This window comes from Sus scrofa, chromosome 4, assembly GCF_000003025.6.
Source record: "Sus scrofa isolate TJ Tabasco breed Duroc chromosome 4, Sscrofa11.1, whole genome shotgun sequence".
NCBI lineage: Eukaryota > Metazoa > Chordata > Mammalia > Artiodactyla > Suidae > Sus > Sus scrofa.
In genome coordinates, this window is record NC_010446.5 from 6,818,903 (window position 1) to 6,837,057 (window position 18,155).

The 18,155-nt window shown below is 49.1% G+C and overlaps 1 long non-coding RNA gene across 1 annotated transcript; it reads right to left on the reverse strand.

The window, feature by feature from the left end:
- On the reverse strand, positions 3,834 to 17,650 carry LOC110260215. The gene is made up of 3 exons (XR_002343064.1): positions 17,388 to 17,650; positions 6,390 to 6,461; positions 3,834 to 4,248 (listed from the first exon to the last, which is right to left on the reverse strand). It is a non-coding gene; the product is annotated as an uncharacterized LOC110260215 (long non-coding RNA).

An 18,155-nucleotide genomic window follows, 5' to 3' on the forward strand; every position in this document is an offset into this window, starting at 1 on the left:
CTGAAGCACTTTGCCCCATGCTCAAGGGCAGCTGGCAGTACCTGGGAATGCCTAGAAAAACGGAAGGAGAGAGAAGGTCCCGTCTCTCCCCACGCGGTTGCCGGCCCTGCCAGCAGCCAGCAGGCAGCACGGAGCTGAGCCTGCAGCAGAAGCGGCCGTCTCCCCTTCCGGGCTGACCTGCCTGCGACCCTCCCCAGAGACGTGACATCCCTCCTGCCATCAGCCCCTGCAATGTGACTCACTGCCTCCGGCGCTGACACAGCCTGGTGACAATTACAGGGTAAGAGCGATTCCAAACCGTGGAGCTTTCAGACCGGGGCTGTTATCCTTATGTAACATTTCTATTTCCTTTTGTCCTCGGAGCCTCAGGACTTCCGGCTCCTGATCAGTCATAGAGTGACTTCTGCTGAAGAGACTGGGGCAGGACAAAGGTTCTGGATGTCTTTATTCTCCTCTCTCTCAGCTCTCTTCATTAAGCTATCCCCTGTTCTCCACCCAACACCCCTGAGATGGCTGATTCCCTATGACAAATTGGGAACAAGGAGAGAGAGAGACAGCCACCTTGATGGAGCCACTGCACATGCTGGTAAGCTTCTGCCTGCTTGTTACGCAGCAAGAGAAAACAAACACAGGTTCTCAGGCAGAAACGGGCTTGAGGTTCAGAGAAGGGAGGTAGGGATAGAGGGAAAAAGGAAGGAAGGATGGAAAGAAGGAAGGAGGGAAGGAAAGAAGGAAGGATGGAGGGAGGGAAGAGCAAAGGCCAGAGTGGACCAAATACACTGCAGAGAAAACAAGCGCAGTATGAGAGGAAGGCAGAGCTTTATCGTCATAGGCAGGGGGCCAGCTCACATGTTAGGCAGGGCAAATAGTTTAAATACCGGTGCAACTGGGAATTTTTGAAGGTTCTTAAGTTGATGAGTGATGAGATCTGACTTACAGTTTTCAAGGAGCACTCAGTCTGCTGTGTCAAGAATAGATTCTGGGGAGTCCCCCAGTGGCTCAGCAGGTTAAGGATCAGTGTTGTCACTGCGGTGTCTCAAGTTGCTGCTGTGGTGAGTTCAACCCCTGGCTTGGGAAATTCCACCTGCCAAGAGAGCAGCTAAAAAAACAAAGAAACAAACAAAAACAGATTCTAGGACATCAGCCTGGCAGCCCAGAGGCCAGTGGGTAGACAGTCATGAAAGCTGATGGGAGAAATATGGCATTTGGGGCATTGGCAGCAGCAGGGGAGATGCAGAGAAGTGGATAGATTCAGAATCCGTCTTCAGAAACGCACCCTCGGATCTCGCTGGTAGGCTGAATGTGGGGGTTCAGTGCTTTGATGAGTGAAAGATGAGTCCTGGGACCTGGGTTTGTGCGAGTGGGGAGAAGACGGTGACATTTACCAAGATGGCGAAGAGTAAGGGAGGAACACCTTTGGAGGGAAGGTGAGAAAATTAAGACTTCTTTTGATGTATTAAGTTGAGACGCCCATTAGTCATCTAAGTAGAGATGTCAGGTTGCAGGATATATGAGTCTGCAGCTTCAGGATGTTAGTGCTGGAGATAGAAATTTGGAAGTCATTATCATGAAGATGGTATTTAAAGCCATGGCAATGGACGAAGTCACCTAAGGAGAGCAGGCAGGTAACGAAGGAAAAAGGGACCCAGAATGGAGCTTGGGCTGACCTAACACTCCGACCTAGGGCAGGGGAGGGCATCCAGCAGAGAAGGCTTAGACACAGCTCTGGAGGGAAGAGCGGGAGCTGGACGAAGCCTTGGAAGGGAAGCCAAAAGAACGAGCCATGTGACTAGGAAACAGATGTGATGACAAGGAAGAGACCCTCCACCTTGCCAGCTTGGAGGTGAATGATGACCTGACAAAGCCGTTGCTGCAGCCGACGGGGGTCTCTTCAGCCCAAAGAGTGGTGGCAGAAGAGAGAATGGGAGATGAGAAAGTAAAAGGACATTGAAGACGTGACCCTAGGACAGAGGGCAGAGGAAAGCGGTGAAGTTAGCAGGCGCCACGCTGAAGGCTGGAGGTGCTACGAAATGAATCATTCCGATACAGGAGCAAAAACCTGCATCGCAGACCACAAGTGGGAGTGTCCCTCTGACAGAAGCAGGGAGCATCATCCATTGAAACAGGAGGAAATGAAGGTAGACACAGATAAAGCAAGGATTCCCAAACTGAGGGCTTCTGATTGATGCCATTTTGGTGCTGGGACCCTACTGGGCAGTCTAGAAGGATGGGCGGTGGTACCCAGAGAACATGTCTCTCTCTCTCTCTTTTTTTTTTTTTTTTTTTTGCTTTTTAGGGCCATGCCCGTGGCATATGGAGGTTCCCAGGCTAGGGGTTGTATCAGAGCTGTAGCTGCCAGCCTCCACCACAGCCCCAGCAACACGGGATCCGAGCCATGTCTGCAACCTACACTAGCTTAAGCCCATGATGCATCCTTAACCCACTGAGTGAGGTCAGGGATCGAACCCAAATCCTCATGGATGCTAGTCAGGTTCGTTATCGATGAGCGACAACGGGAGCTCAGTGGAGGTGTCAGAGACAGCCCTCAGGTGAGAGGCTGGAGGTGGCTGGGGAAACCACTGGGGGAAGACGTCAAGGAGCCCAGAGGCCAGTAGGTTACACATGCTCCTGCCAGGTGGCAGCGGGTCGGCCTGGAGGCTCTGCCCCAACCCGTTTCCTGGCTCTCAGCTGCCTGACGTCTCACTCTTGAATCCCCAAGCCAAACACCCCCTTCTCTGAGAAAGCCTTCCCGTGATCACCCTGTGAAGTGTGTCACCCACCACTCTGCCCCCCCAACACTTGGTCACAGTGCATGCTTCTTTCATTGCATGAAACGAAGCTTGTAGTTATTTTATTTCTCTGTTTACTTGTTTCCTCATCCTTCCTCCACTGGCCTATGATACTCTCTAAGACCACAACCTGTACCCTTAGCACTTAACAGGCAATCAGCAAATAGTCACCAAATAAATCGTAGGTATTATCATCTCATATTTATTATAATATCATTTATTTATTTATTTTAAGGCCACACCTGGAACATATGACAGTTTCCAGGCTACGGGTCAAATCAGAGCTGCAGCTGCCGGTCTACACCACAGCCACAGCCATGCCAGATCCGAGACTCGTCTGTGACCTACCCCACAGCTCATAGCAATGCCGGATTCTTAACCCACTGAGCAAGGCCAGGGATGGAACCCACGTCCTCATAGATACTAGTTGGATTCATTACCACTGAGCCCCAGGGGAAACTCCTATTTATTATAATACTGTTTATTATTGAAGTTCCCCACCAATGACCAGCATGTGTGACCTGCCCTGCCCTGCCCTTTGGATGCTCACACCCCCTCACCCCCGCCCCACAATCTCTAAGATTGACATACAGGGGTGGTGAAGGTATAAAACAGATGGGTTTGGGATGTGGAAAATTAAAGCCAAACAAACAGAAACTCAGAAATGCTGCCTGGGCAATCAGGAGACTTGATTTGGGGCCCAGATCTGAACTTGACTTTCTCCTTGACCTTGCAGCAACCTCCCTCCTCACCTGCCTCACTACCTCTTGGCCCCTAGACTGGTAAAGGTGAAGATTAGACTCCATCTGTGGTTTTCTTTTCTTTCTTTGTTTTCTTTTTAGGGCCGCACCAGCAGCATATGGACATTCCCAGGCTAGGGGTCAAAACGGAGCTACAGCTGCCGGCCTGTGCCTCAGCCGCAGCAATGCGGGACCTGAGCCTCATCTGCAAGCTACACCACAGCTGATGGCAACGCCGGATTCCTAACTCACTGGGCAAGGCCAGGATCAAACCTGCATCCTCATGGATGTGAGTCGGGTTTGTTACTGCTGAGCCACAATGGGAACTCATTGACCTGTGGTTTTCAAATCTTTCTTTTCAGATCAGAAGAACTCCTTTGACAAAATCTTTAGGGCATAGAGGAGAGAAAGCAGGGCTGATGGACTCTGACACGTTGTAGCTCAGTCTTTCCAGACCCCTCTGGTGGTTGCTCAGGCCTCTCCAGGGGCCGGTGGCTCCAAGGTACATAGTCTATGAGTTGCTGGTCCAGACTCCTGCTGTGTGTGCCTCCTTGGTGCCTCCCAGTGGAGATGCTCAGCATGTGCAGCCCCTTATGGGCCCCTGGCTTCCTGGTGATGGAGCTCAGCCCCGCCCAAAGGCCCCTCTGGCTGGGACTGCAGCTCTCGCGGGCGGTGATCTTGATGGATGCTGACAGCAATTAGCAGAGAGAGATGTTTCCCTGTAGAAAGACGGGAACATTTATTAAGCCCTTCATGCCAGGAGGCAGAACACAGCCCCAAATTCATTAGTATTTAAGGCCAGCAAGCCATCCCATTCTCACTGAAGGGTTAAAGGGAAACCCAAACTCCATAAATAAGGGCTGCGAGGACCTTTTAAATCTTGGCTTGCAGCAGAGTGGAGTTCCCATCTCTCTAATTTGCCGTCTTATTTCCTGGGCATGTCAGGGCTGATACGAGTCTGGGGGTTTTATTAAATCAAGCACCTGTCAGGTGGAAGCTGGCCTCATCATCAGCGACATGGCCAAACAGCCACGAGAGAATAGCCAACAGGACCTTCAGCAGCGGAGCTTCTCTGGCACCCTAAAGCCTTGTTGTTTTTTAAACAGATCGCATTAGGGGTTCTTAGCACATCCAAATGCTGTCACTTTGCCTTCGTCGTTCATCTCTTGTTCCCACTCGGGTGGTTTGAGGGCACGCGTGAATGCACACGGAGTACCTTCTAGGCAGGTGGCAGACCCTGGGGATTTGGAGCTAATGATTCATAGCTCAGCAGTCCCTGCCCTCAAGGAGATCTCGCTGTTGGGATAAAGGTAAAGATCCTTTGCTGGGACACGTGCCTATTAGGCAAAGATAGAGGAAGGGAGCCTGATCGACTCTCCAAAGGGCTGACGAGAGCTTCTCAAAGCAAAACCATCTGCGGAAGAGGCAGCCCAGTGGGGAAGGGCATTCCCATGAGTAGGAACTGCCTATAAACGTAAGGACAGGTGGAGACAGAGAAAAGGGAAGCCAATGAGTTAAGCAGGGGCCGGGTCATGAACTCTTGGGGCTTTAGCCAAAGAGTTCTTAGCCTGAAGATGAAGGGAAACGTTTGAATGTGCTAGCAACAATCTGTCTTTTTTATGTGGAAATAATTGTTATCACAGTTAAGTCTCTTGTTTGCAAGTAATAGAAAATCAACTCTCATCAGCTTAAATAAGAAATTCTAGGAGTTCCCGTCGTGGCGCAGTGGTTAACGAATCCGACTAGGAACCATGAGGTTGCGGGTTCGGTCCCTGCCCTTGCTCAGTGGGTTAACGATCCGGCGTTGCCGTGAGCTGTGGTGTAGGTTGCAGACGCGGCTCGGATCCCACGTTGCTGTGGCTCTGGCGTAGGCCGGTGGCTACAGCTCCGATTCAACCCCTAGCCTGGGAACCTCCATATGCCGCGGGAGCGGCCCAAGAAATAGCAACAACAACAACAACAAAAAGACAAAAGACAAAAAAAAAAAAAAGAAATTCTACAGGCTGGGCTTCCGGTATGGATGGATCCAGGTGCTCGAGTGATAATATGAGGACTCAGCCTCTCCTTGTCGCAGACCTGTACTGGCTCCAACACCAGACAGGCCTTCTTCTTTTTTTATTTGCCACTTCCATGGCATGAGGAGGTTCCTGGGCCAGGGATCAAACCCATGCCACAGCAGCAACCCAAGCCACAGCAGTGGCAACACAGGATCCTTAATCTGCTGCATCACCAGAGAAGTTCCCAGACCCTCTTCTCATTGTTACTATTGGCAGTTCCAAACTAACCTAAACAAATGATATTAAGTGCATACTTCACCCTGACCATATTTTAAGTAAACATTCAGTCATTTAAAACTCTCGACAACACTATAAGGTAGGTGATATTTTAACCCCTTTTCATAGATGGCAAAATTGAGGCACAGAGAGGTAGAGTAACTTGCCCAAAGTCACAGAACTAATAAATGACAGTTGAAATAAGAACCCAGTTTGATTCCAGAGCCACCATGACTACCCAGCACCTCAAACCTCCTCCCTAAGGACCTTTGCATCTTATAATCACAGCAGAATATCCCCCCTCCTGATTGGTCCAGCATAGGGTCACATTTCATCAGACTGACTTGTGACCCATGCATCCCCAAGTCACTTGTTAGGTTCAGAGAAATAGAATTTGATAATCAGCCAGATGTCAGTCCCTCTTGAAACCAGGAGAGTGAGAGTAACTTAGCTCAAACCTCGGGAACTGGGAACAATGAGGAGAAGTCGTGGGAAGGGAAGGTGGGGCGATGTTACTGAAAAGAAAGGGAAAGCGTGCTGGACCAAACAAATAAACAGATCTCAACAGCAGCAGCGACCATAACGACCTCACACGTGCATCCTGCGTGGAGTTTTCCAGCGCATCTTCTCATTCACTGGGCACCTTGATCCACCCAGTCCTGCAAGAAAACAACAAGCAAAGGATGATCAGAGCCATGTTTCAAATAAGGAACTGCATTCAGGGCAGTAAAACAACTTTGCCGAGACCACTGCAAGGAGTGGCACCTCCCAAACATCACCTGCCTCCTTTAGTCCCAGGGTCCCAGCCTCCACACCTGTCTCCCCCTCTTCTTCCTCATGGGAAGGGGGGCAAATGGAGGGGTGGTGATAGAAACAAGGCTTGACACCTAGCCTTGTCACTCTTGCTTAATTCCTGCAACCACCCCAGGCCATAGGTATGACTGACCCCTCTTCAGATTCCAAGCAGAATTGAGGCTCAGAGAGGTAGATAACTTGGCTCGGGTCACACAGCAGGAGAACATGAAGCATCGTCGTCCACACCACTGCACAATCGGACACGTGTCTCCGTCCACACTCCCTCCCCACTTTCCACGTCCTTCCCCAATCCTGATCCTCTCAGCCCTCCATCCACACGCTCCACCACACCGAGGTGCGGAAGGGGTGCCTGAGGCTGAGCTGAGGGGGCTGAGCTGCTAAGCTGGGGCAGAGAGAGGCAGGTGAGAACGGGAAAGGAGTGAACTTGGGACCCCTGGGAAGCCAAGGTCAGGTCTCAGACATAATGAGAAGCATCTGTAAAATAAAAATAAATACTAATAGCAGCAAACTCCATCCGAAGTGCCTGCGACATGCTGAGAGCTGCCTCTCTCCCCTCCCCACCACCACCTCATGCGGGAGAAACCGGACTGAGCAGCAGTATAGCAAACCCTCCGAGGCACGCGCTGTGGGCCAGGCTCTGTTCTAAGCCCAGCAGACCTGTTAGTAAGAAGACACATCTGGTACAATCCAAGCTCCACATTTCACACTTGAGGAAAGAAAGATTCCTTAAGATGTCACCTTATCTCCATGTCTACAGGAGACACTTCTCAAAGGCTGAGGTGATTGATGCCATCTTCTATGTCTTTGGTGTCACTGGGCACCAAATGCAGTGCTGGGCACATGGTCAGAGCCCAGCAGACGCACGTTGAGTTGAATAAGAAATGCCATCACCTCCTCCCCCAGCCATGATGGGTGCAGTAGGACTGGTTCCCAACAGGCTGTTCCACTCAGGTATATGGATCTAAATTTGATCGATTCCTACCATCTTGAAGGCACGGAAACAAGTGTATCCAGCTTACTCATCTCAGGGCAAATAGACGTACATTTAAATGATGGTCACCTCACACCAGTCGGAATGGCCATCATCAGAAAGTCTACAAACAGGAGTTCCCGTTGTGGCTCAGTGGTTAACGGACCCGACTAGGAACCATGAGGATGCGGGTTCCATCCCTGGCCTTGCTCAGTGGGTTAAGGATCCGGTGGTTGCCGTGAGCTGTGGTGTAGGTCATAGACACGGCTCAGATCCTGTGGTGCTCTGACTGTGGTGTAGGCCGGCAACTGTAGCTCCAATTCAGCCCCTAGCCTGATAACCTCCATATGCCTCAGGTGCAGCCCTAAAAGACAAATAAATAAATATATATATATCATATAAATAAATATATTTATCATATAAAATAAATGAAAATAAAAATAAATTTTAAAAAGTCTACAAACAATAAATGTTGGAGAGGGTGTGGAGAAAAGGGAACCCTCCTGTACTCTTGGTGGGAACGTAAATTGGTACAACCACTTATGGGGAATAGTATGGAGGTTCCATAGGACTACCTTATGGGCCAGCAATTCCACTCATGGGCATATATCCAGAAAAAGAAAAAAAAACATAATTCGAAAAGATACACGCACCCCATTGTTCATTGCAGTGTTATTTATAATAGCCAAGCAGTGGAAGCAAGCTAAATGTCCATCGACAGAGAAATGGATAAAGGAGATGTGATGCATATACAAAATGGAATATTACTCAGCCTTAAAAAAGAATGGAATGCCATTTGCAGCAACGTGGATGGACATAGACATTATCATATTAAGTGAAGTAAGTCAGACAGAGAAAGACAAGCATCAAAAAAAGACAAATATCAGACGCCATCACTTACACGTGGAATCTAATAAAAATGATACAAAAGAACTTATTTATGAAACAGAAACAAACTCACAGACTTTGATATCAAACTTAGGGTTACCAAAGGGGAAACCATGGCTGGGAAGGATAAACTGAGAAGGATGGAGGAAACACAAGCAACTACTATATATAAAAGAGGGAATTGGAGTTCCTGTCATGGCTCAGCAGTTAATGAATCTGACTAGCATCCATGAGGTTGCAGGTTCAATCCCTGGCCTTACTCAGTGGGTTAAGGATCCTGTGTCGCCACGAGCTGTGGTGTAGGTCGCAGATGTGGCTCGGGTCCTGCGTTGCTGTGGCTGTGGTGCAGGCTGGCAGCTACAGCTCCAATTTAACCCCTAGTCTGGGTACAGCCCTAAAAAGCAAAAAAATAAAAATGAAAATAAAATAAAAGAGGTAACTAACGCAGACCTAGTGTACAGCACAGGGAGGTCGGCTCAGCCTATATGGGAAAAAAGAATGGATATATGTTCACGTATAACTGATTCACTTTGCTATAAACCTGAACACACACACAAAAAAAAAATACATTAAAAAAACCTTGAAATGATGGTGCTTGACATGGGGCCAGTTACTTTCCACATTTATTCCACATGGACTTTCTGAGCCCCTGTGAGGAGCCAGGCTCTCAGCGAGGACACAGCTGTGAAGAAGGCAAATAAGGGCACCGCCCGCTTTGAGGTTGAGTCGAAAGATCAGGGCACCAATTAGCTCTCATGCCTCTCCCTTTGAGGAGGAGCCCAAAGGGATCAGAGGCAGGGTCAGCCCTCAGCAGGGGTGTCACTGTCCCCTCTCCTTTGCCGCACTTTGTTTCTCTTTCGCAGACAGGCGACCTCAGCCAGGCTCATGGCCGGACACTGGGGCCAACAGCCTCCTTCTGGCTCCTTCTCTCTCCCGGGTTCCTTCCCCTCTAGCGATGGGAGCTTGCTCTAGTCGAAGCGCTGCTCACTGAAGCAATAGGGCCAAGAGGTGCACGAGATCGACTCTGAGGCCACATTGCCAGGCTCAACCACAGGCCACTGTGTGTCCCCAAGCAAACGACATGGCCTCATCACGTCCCGATTCTGTCATCCACTAAACGGGCCCAACAACAGTGATTTCCATTTCGGGGAGTCGTGCAGAGGCAGCGCAGGAATTGCGGAGTGTGTAAGACACAGGATAATTTCTGGCTGTTCCTGGCGGTTCAGACCAAGGAGGAGCATCGTAGGCTATGCATGAGGCTCAAACATGCTTCTTCATTTACCATCCTGTGTGTCTGAAGCTCAGCTCATAATACTAAGTTACTTTCCTGCCCTTTGCACCTATGGCACATGGAGGTTCCCAGGCTGGGGGTCAAATCGGAGCTGTAGCCGCCGGCCTATGCCATGGCCACAGCATCATGGGATCCGAGCTGCGTCTGTGACCTACACCACAGCTCAAGGCAACACTGGATCCTTAACCCACTGAGTGGGGACAGGAATCGAACCCACGTCCTCATGGATACTAGCCAGGTTCAGGTCCACTGAGCCACGAGGGGAACTCCCTGCCCTTTTCGTGTCTGTGCCCAGCCCTCTTTCCCCTGTTGTGTCCAGAGCTCCATTCACTTAGCCCTGGATCCCCTGCCCACAGTATCATCGAACCCCCCACACACACCAGTGTTCCTCCATCTAACCCACGCCCTTCTCTCTGCAATTGCAAAGGTTTGGCCGTGCTTTCCTCTGGTTTGGGACCATCTCAGCTTGAAGCGCAACGCCTTCTCCCACCTGCCTTTGCCCTGACGGGCAGGGACAGGAAAGCCACTGCTATTCCCTTCAGACAAGGCCTCCAGAGCTGCTGGGAGCCACCTCGCCCCTCCCACTCCTCTGCTCCAGTTCACGTGGCTTTCCCCGGCTTGGCGGGGAGCTGGGCAGGGGGGCCCCAACCCCTAGCCTTCCTTGGGCTGCGGCAGTGACGGACTTAATCAGAGAGGCGGGCTGCGGCCATTCAGCCTGAAGGCCACCTGTGTTCCGAATGTGCAAATTCATTCACTCGGGGAAAAGCCGCGAGTCCCAGGGGAGTCAACCGATTTCACTGCACTGCACATGGCTTTGGGCAAATAAGCAATCTTATTTCCTCTTCCCTACCCCCTTAAAAACATCAATGAAGTGTTTTGTGGTGTTGCTGACAGCACATGTCACTTCGAGGCTGGAAATAAAATCTTTGAGCTATTTATAACCAACTGGCAAATGGGAGACAGCGGGAAGGAAAGGACGACTAAAGCCGGAATCGAGGGGTGAGCTGAGTGCCGGCCCCTCCACCTCCTGGTGGTGCATCTCGGCAGAAGTCACTCAGCGTCCCTGGACCCCATCTCCACCTGCGGAGGTGGGTGGACTCCCTTTCCACCTGCCTAGAGCGCTTAGAAGGTGCGGGTATGGAAGGAAGGGCTGCCGGAAATGAGAGGACACCCACGCTCTCCAAGGAAACGGGGTGCACTTTATAAACTTTAACGTGCTTCTTCAGTGAAGTTTCAAAGAAACTGAGCTGTCTTTTTTTCAAATCAGGGGTTTTTAACCTGGGAAACTGGGTTCAAAACAGCATTAGGGAATCTGGAAACTACTGGTAATTTTTTTTTTGGCCTCACCCGCAACATGCAATAATTCCTGGGACCAAGGATCGAACCCACACCATAGCAGTGACAATGCCAAGTCCTTCACCACTGGGCCACCGGGGAACTGACTTACTTTAAGCTATCTCCGGGAGTTCCCATTGTAGCTCAGCAGATCATAAACCAGACTAGTAACCATGAGGACAAGGGTTCGATCCCTGGCCTTGATCAGCAGGTTAAGGATCTGGCATTGCTGTAAGCTGTGGTGTAGGGCAAAGATGCGACTTGGATCCCGCATTGATGTGGCTGTGGTGTAGGTCGGCAGCTGTAGCTCTGATTCGATCCCTAGTCTGGGAACTTCCATATGCCGCAGGTGCAGCCCTAAAAAGCAAAAAAAGAAAAGAAAAAAGAGAGAGAGAAAGAAAAAAAGATATCTAGGAGTTCCCACTGTGGTGCAGTAGCCGAAGACTCGGAAAGAGGCCTGTCATCTCAGAAAGGGAGATGGAGTTGACTGGGGAGAGACAGAATTCCCCAGAAGGAGCTGAGTTGTTCAAACACTGTGGTATGCAAACAGATAAACCTCCAGAAACAGAGGACCAGGCCAGAACAAAATGAGATCTTAGCGCACGGAAGGTTACCTGCTGGAGGTTCTCAGAGATCTGCCTCGGTGGCAGTGAAGGGTAATGAATACAGAAGCAGCCTTGACTCCGAAGACTTAAGTCCAATGACATCCAGGAAAACAACCTTAATTCCTCTGGTCTCCGTTTCCTCTGTTTTGAGGCGACTGAATGAGGTCCCCCGCGTCACACCGTCCTGCCCACTCGCCACAGCCCAGCTTTGGCTTAACTCCATGCCCCGCTCTAGCCAGGGGGACATTGGCTGTCAGGACAGGAGCAGAGACTCGGATGCCATCAGGCTGCCAGTGGGCCTGCTTCTGTGCTCTGATTTTCCACCACCTGGGGGAGCTGCTGAGCCTTTAGCCCAGGACCCAGACCTGAGCCCAACCTGCAGGTCAACCGGAGCCACCAGCTGAGCCCAGGACCGGCCTTGATTCTGTCAACAGGAAGATCTATGGACATGGAGATAAATGTCCACCTCTTTACGCCACTGGGATTCTGCAGATGTTTGTTACACACCAGATCCACTTGTCAAATGATGGCAGTACCATTCTTTTTATTTTTTCCTTTTTACGGCTGCACCTGTGGCATATGGAAGTTCCCGAGCTAGAGGTCCAAATCGGCAACTGCCAGCCACAGCCATGCCAGATCCAAGCCGTATCAGTGACCGTCACCGTAGCTTGTGGCAACATCAGATCCTTAACTCACTGAGCAAGGCCAGGGATCAAACCCATATCCTCACAGACACTATGTTGGCGTCTTAACCCGCTGAGCCGCAGCAGGAATGCTGGGCAGCAGTATTCTGATGAACTCTTTGCCCTGTGCTCGGAATCAGAAGCCAGTACATTAATGAAAGTCTCTCACGCACTGTAACAGATGCCAAAGGTAGTTGTTGATCCGTTATTGGGTAAGAAATCTAGACATGTCTTAAATGGGGTGAAAAGAGGAAAATGATTGAATGCAAACATAAACGGCAAGTGAACTATTATCTCACACCCCCATTCAGCCTTTTTACAGAGACCTGCTCAGGGTCATTACCCTGTAGGGAGAAGTGACACCTGCAGACCCTCTGCCCAGAACAAGCCTCCACTCCCCCTGCTTCTGAGAGCTGCTTGCGTTCCTGGCCACCGTTCTCAGCTTCGGTCACTCCAACATCTTCTCTGACTCTGTTTCTCCTGCCTCCCTCTTTCCTTGTAAGGATCCTTGTGATGACGCTGGGCCACCTGGAAAATCCCAGATAATCTCGCCATCTCTAGATCCTTCAAGTAATCATGTCTGCAAGGTCCCTCCTGCCGGAAACGACAGAGTCAGTTTCTGGGGAGAGGACCATGGACATCTCTGGCCCGTATTCTGCCCGCCGCCGTGGATTGCTGACCGCCCTCTTTGAAAAGTGGAGCTCAGACACTAGAAAATCCTCCGAAATCAGGAAAGGACAGGGTGACAGTCACCAGCGCAAACCTGTTCGTGTATATTGCAGTTCTCGCTCCTTCCGGTCACATGGTAACATCGCACTTCCCGGCCCCCCTTGAAAACTTTCATGCGATTTGTTCTGGCCATGCAAACAGGAGAAGAGATTGTGGCACTTCAGGGTAACAGTCTTCCTGGCAGTGTGAGATGCACCTGCTCTTTCCTTTCCCTCCACCAGGGCCGCTGGCGAATGGTGGCCTTTCTATCAGCCCGAGTCCCAGAGTAAGGTAGACGCCGAGATGTCCCATGATGGACACACAACATTAATAAGAAATAAAGTTTGTCGTTTTAAGTTACTAAGATGTGGGGGCCTCACTTAACCCACCCCGGTGTGTACAGCGTTAAGGCAACCGAATGCATGTCTACTATAATTCTCCACTGTAATTGTATCTTTCCAAGTATAACAGCAAGAACTCCCACCCCTGGTCCCATTTAAGCTGTCATGGCCAAGGTTCCAGCATCAGTGAAAGAATGCAGAGGTCAAACTAAGATCTTCTAAAGCCAACTAAGCATACCCGCCGGTCACTCCCTAAGTATACCCACGTGCACACAGGCAAAAGCACACGGAAGCACGCACACGCGTGCAGAGCCAAGCTGTATATTCTCAGAGAAGCTGCCCCGGCCCAGCCTTCTCCTGGGCTCCCAGTTACTTGCACAGCCCCAGGTCAGAAAATCCAGTGGCGTGGAGGACAGGGCTGCGGCGGGAAATGGTGACACAGATTCCAGCGCACTGGGTCTCTCAGACGCCTAAATGGGGATGAAGAGGCGGGTTGACACACGCGGTCGAGAGATACCCAGCTGAACAAAGAGACTTGACAGGCTGGTTCTGACTGTGTCCGCCCCGGGTCCTCCCTCCAAGGCATGCAAGGAGATGGAAAGCCAGACAGCCTGAGTCCCGGCGAGGCAAGCCAGTTAAGGCAAATCCTCCCCCACATCTGGACTCACCAGAAAGGGGGTCACTGGTGATGGCTGTTTGCCAAAGAGCCGGGCCTGGAAGACGGCTTGAAGGAAAAGAAGAAGCCTGTTGCACGCCGGGAGCTGGGGATGGGAGGGTTGATTTGGGGGCATGTGTATGTCAGTGGGCAGTCGGGATGAATAAGGAAGACAGAACACAATTTGTCTTAGAAATAAATCCAGGAACTTTTCTCCACCGGTGTGTCTGGCACAAAGGTGATTCTCAGTGTGGTGGGGGGAAGGGGGCGCAGCTCTGTAATTTGGGGGAGTTTAAATGGCGAAGGTGGTTTTGGACTCAGACACACCCAGGTTTAAAGCTCAACCACTGAGAGTATGCAGGGGGCTAAAGACACCCAACCTAAGCTTCATCTACTTAACATACATAGTCCTTTTAATTAATTTTACTTTTTAAATTTTAAAATAAAAATAAATAATAATTTTACTTTTTAAAATTTTAAACTTACTTTTGGAACTGTTTTAAATTAAATTGTTTGAATTTAAATTGTATTAAATTAAATTACGTTAAATGGTTTAAATTTTATTTTTTATGTTTAACATATCAACTTGTTATTTTTTTGTGATTCTTTTTTTTCAGCTTCCTTGTATTTAGTTTCACACTGAAATACTGATGTCATCCTCCATTCAGTCATGCATTCATGGTTTCATTTACTCTGTATCATAAGAAGCATTAATGGAGCAGCAATTCTATAATTTTAGAAGAGATGAATAGGGCACAACCTCTGCCCTTCAAATATAACACACAGATAATACAAAAACATAAAAAGCTAAATCTTTGAACTCCAGTGGTCTTCAAAATGGGAAAAAGGACACATCTACCAGCAGTGCCCAAGACAACCATTTGGATAGAAAATGAAAATGTTAGAACTTCTACTTATTTTTATCTCATAGTATCTTTCTTTTTTTTTTTCTTTTTATAGCTGCACCAGCAGCATATGGAGGTTCCCAGGTTAGGGGTCAGATGAGATCGGAGCTGCAGCTGCCGGCCTTCACCACAGCCACGGCAACCACATCTCCGACCTATGCCACTTGTGGCAACGCCAGATCCTTAACCCACAGAGTGAGGCCAGGGATCTCCTCAAAGAGATAACTTCAGGTCCTTAACCCATGGACCCACAACAGGAACTCCTATCTCATGGTTCGTAAATGTATACTTTTGTATGTTTTATTACTTATATGATAAAACAATACAATGACACATGTAAACATTGGAGGAACAAGGAAGAAAACGTATTTCAGAAATAGGTGCTCAAAAACATGGACTGATGGAATGCAAAGTCAAACATTTAGAGACAGCTATGGATTGATTTCCTGGTTAAGAGAATTGCAAGATAACCACACTCGATTCATCCTTATTCAGGTTCCCATTGAAATACTTATGAAAATAGACCCAGGAGATTTAAAGGTGCAATAACACTGAAAACCAGAAATAATGTTCCATTATCTCCCAGAGCCCAAGAGGAATGTCTACGAAGTGGAGAACCGAGTGGAGCGATGAAGCAGAACAACAACACCAGCCAGAAGACCAGAGACGTTCAGCATCTCCACTGTCTGTCCCTACACCTCGGAGACCACAACGTCTTTACCAAAAGGAAGGACAGCTGGAGAACTGTATCCGGCAGCTAATGCTGTGTGGCTAGTAGCCTGACCCTTAATGGCTTAGAACAACCGGAATCACTTATTGCCTCTCCCATTTCTGTAGATCCAGGGTGCCCTGGTGGGGCAGTTCTGGCTCAGGCTCTCCCAGGTCTTTGCTGGTGGGAATTCCAGTCATCCAAGGATTCTCACTGACACAGCCAGCAAGTTGGAACTACCCCGCTGGCTTGTCTTCATGTGAGCTCTCCACAGAGCTGCTTAGGTGTCCTTCCAGCGTGGCAGCTGGCTTCTTTCAGAGAAAACGCCCAAGAGCCCAAGGCAGAAGATGCATGCCTTTTATCACCTAGGTTTGGGTGCCTCCACCATATTTTATTGGTCACACAAGCCAGCCCTGACTCAATGTAGAAAAGGACAGCACAGGATAAGGACACCGGAAGTGGGGACCATGAGGCTGGAGTGGAGGGGGGCTGCCACAGAAGCTAACCCACTGGGGATCATTTCTGGGCTAGCCGGGGGCCCTTTTCAACCTTTTATCTTTTCTCTCTTATTGTTCTTCCTCTCTTCGTCTTTGTCTTTTTTAGTTTTTATTTATTTATTTATCATTTTTCTATTTATTTATTTATTTTGATTTTTAGGGCCACAGCAGCAGCATATGGAAGTTCTCAGGCTAAGCATTGAATCAGAGCTATAGCCACTGGCCTATGCTACAGCCACAGCCATGTGGGCTCCAAGCCACTTCTGCGATCTACACCTCAGCTCAGAGCAACGCCAGATCCTTAACCCACTGAGCGAGGCCTGGGATCAAACCTGCACCCTCGTGGAAACAAGTTGGGCTCGTTACCCCTGAGCCACCGCAGGAACTCCCCTTCTCTTCTTTATCTCTTCTTCTGTACTTGTATCTCCTTCATTCATTTTTATCTGACGGCATATTTTCAAGAACTAAAACAGCCACTTATGAAAAGGTAAACTCTTAGTGATCTTATACCTAGCACCAATGAAGGACCAACGGAAGCACGAAAAGACCTTCACAAAGGCTTTAGACAGCTCAGAAGATCCCTGAGAAGAGCAAGGAATGGACCCTGCATCTTCCAAGTCCAAACACACTATTGAAGATTCTCAAACATAAACCTCACAGCCAGCACTTTATAGTAGCTGAAATGACCAGGACCAGATGACTGAAATTCCCCCGTGGCTGCCCCCGAAGAACCAAGCAGCCTCTTTCAGGACACGGAGCTTCCTTTGCCAGACCACAGCCTCATATTGCTCACTTCTGATTCCAGGTCTCAAGCAGGTTCATCGAACCATGGGGACCGTGGTGCTCTGTTGTCATCCTGGCTGAAAGCAAACCTCAGGATGAAAATTTCCCGGATTCTACCTTGAGAAGGCAGGAGTCGCAATGCCAGAAATAATTAAGATATACGGAGGCTATTCCACGGATATTGGACAGCTGCGAGTGACATGACAACTCCAGAGACAAAAGGAGCACAAAGAATGTGAGCTAATGAAAAGGCAAAGGGGAAGTATTTTCCATGAACAGCTACACACCCACACTCTCCAGAAAATTACCAGGACGGATGTTGGTTTTGTTGTGGGTTGTTCCTAGAAACGTAAGTACACTTAGGGTTGTAGACCTCGCATCTTGAACACTGGAACTCACCGGGGTTCTCGAAGGTCGTGGCTCCTGTGGTCTTTCCTTTTTTGCGCCTCCTTTTCAGCCTTTTTATCAGTCCTTTCGCCAGCCGGCACCCTTCTCAAAGATTCCTTTCCTGCTTAATTTACAGAGTCAAGTCTGCAGAGACAAACTTACATCTTCAATGTAATGCTAATCACTAAAGAAATGAAGGGTTTTGTTTGTAGGGCCAAAGAACAATTCTTCTAGGACTTTCTGAAAGTCCTTCCCACTTCAACAAACATTCATTGTTTACATTTTCTGTACCACACACTCCTTAATGACAGAGCCTCAGAGATGAATAGGCAGCAATCACTTCTGGGAGTTTTTGCAATCAAAGGGAGCCCAACGCTGTTTCAAAGCCCCTGACCCCCCACCCCACCCCACTATCTTTTCAGACACCTAGAAATCTGGTTAGAATCCATGATCTAACCAAACTTTCTTCTTTTATATTTTAAGACAAAAACTAAGACCCAGAGAGGTAAAGAAATTTCTCCAAAGTCATAACAGCGATTTCCCGGCACAGCAAGGAAGAGAACTCCCCTGGATTTCAGGCTGAAGCTCTTGCCACTTCATCACCTCACCTGCAGGTGATTGAAACAGCAGACGTCATTTACCCTTTGGTTGATTTTTGCCAACTGGTCAACACTGAGATGCTGGCAGGCAGACAAGTGAATGCCCAGTTAAGCCCAGCTGGGGTCATCTGCAAAACGGAACACGACTACCCGAAGAGGAATAGTCTTGCGGGGCCCCGGG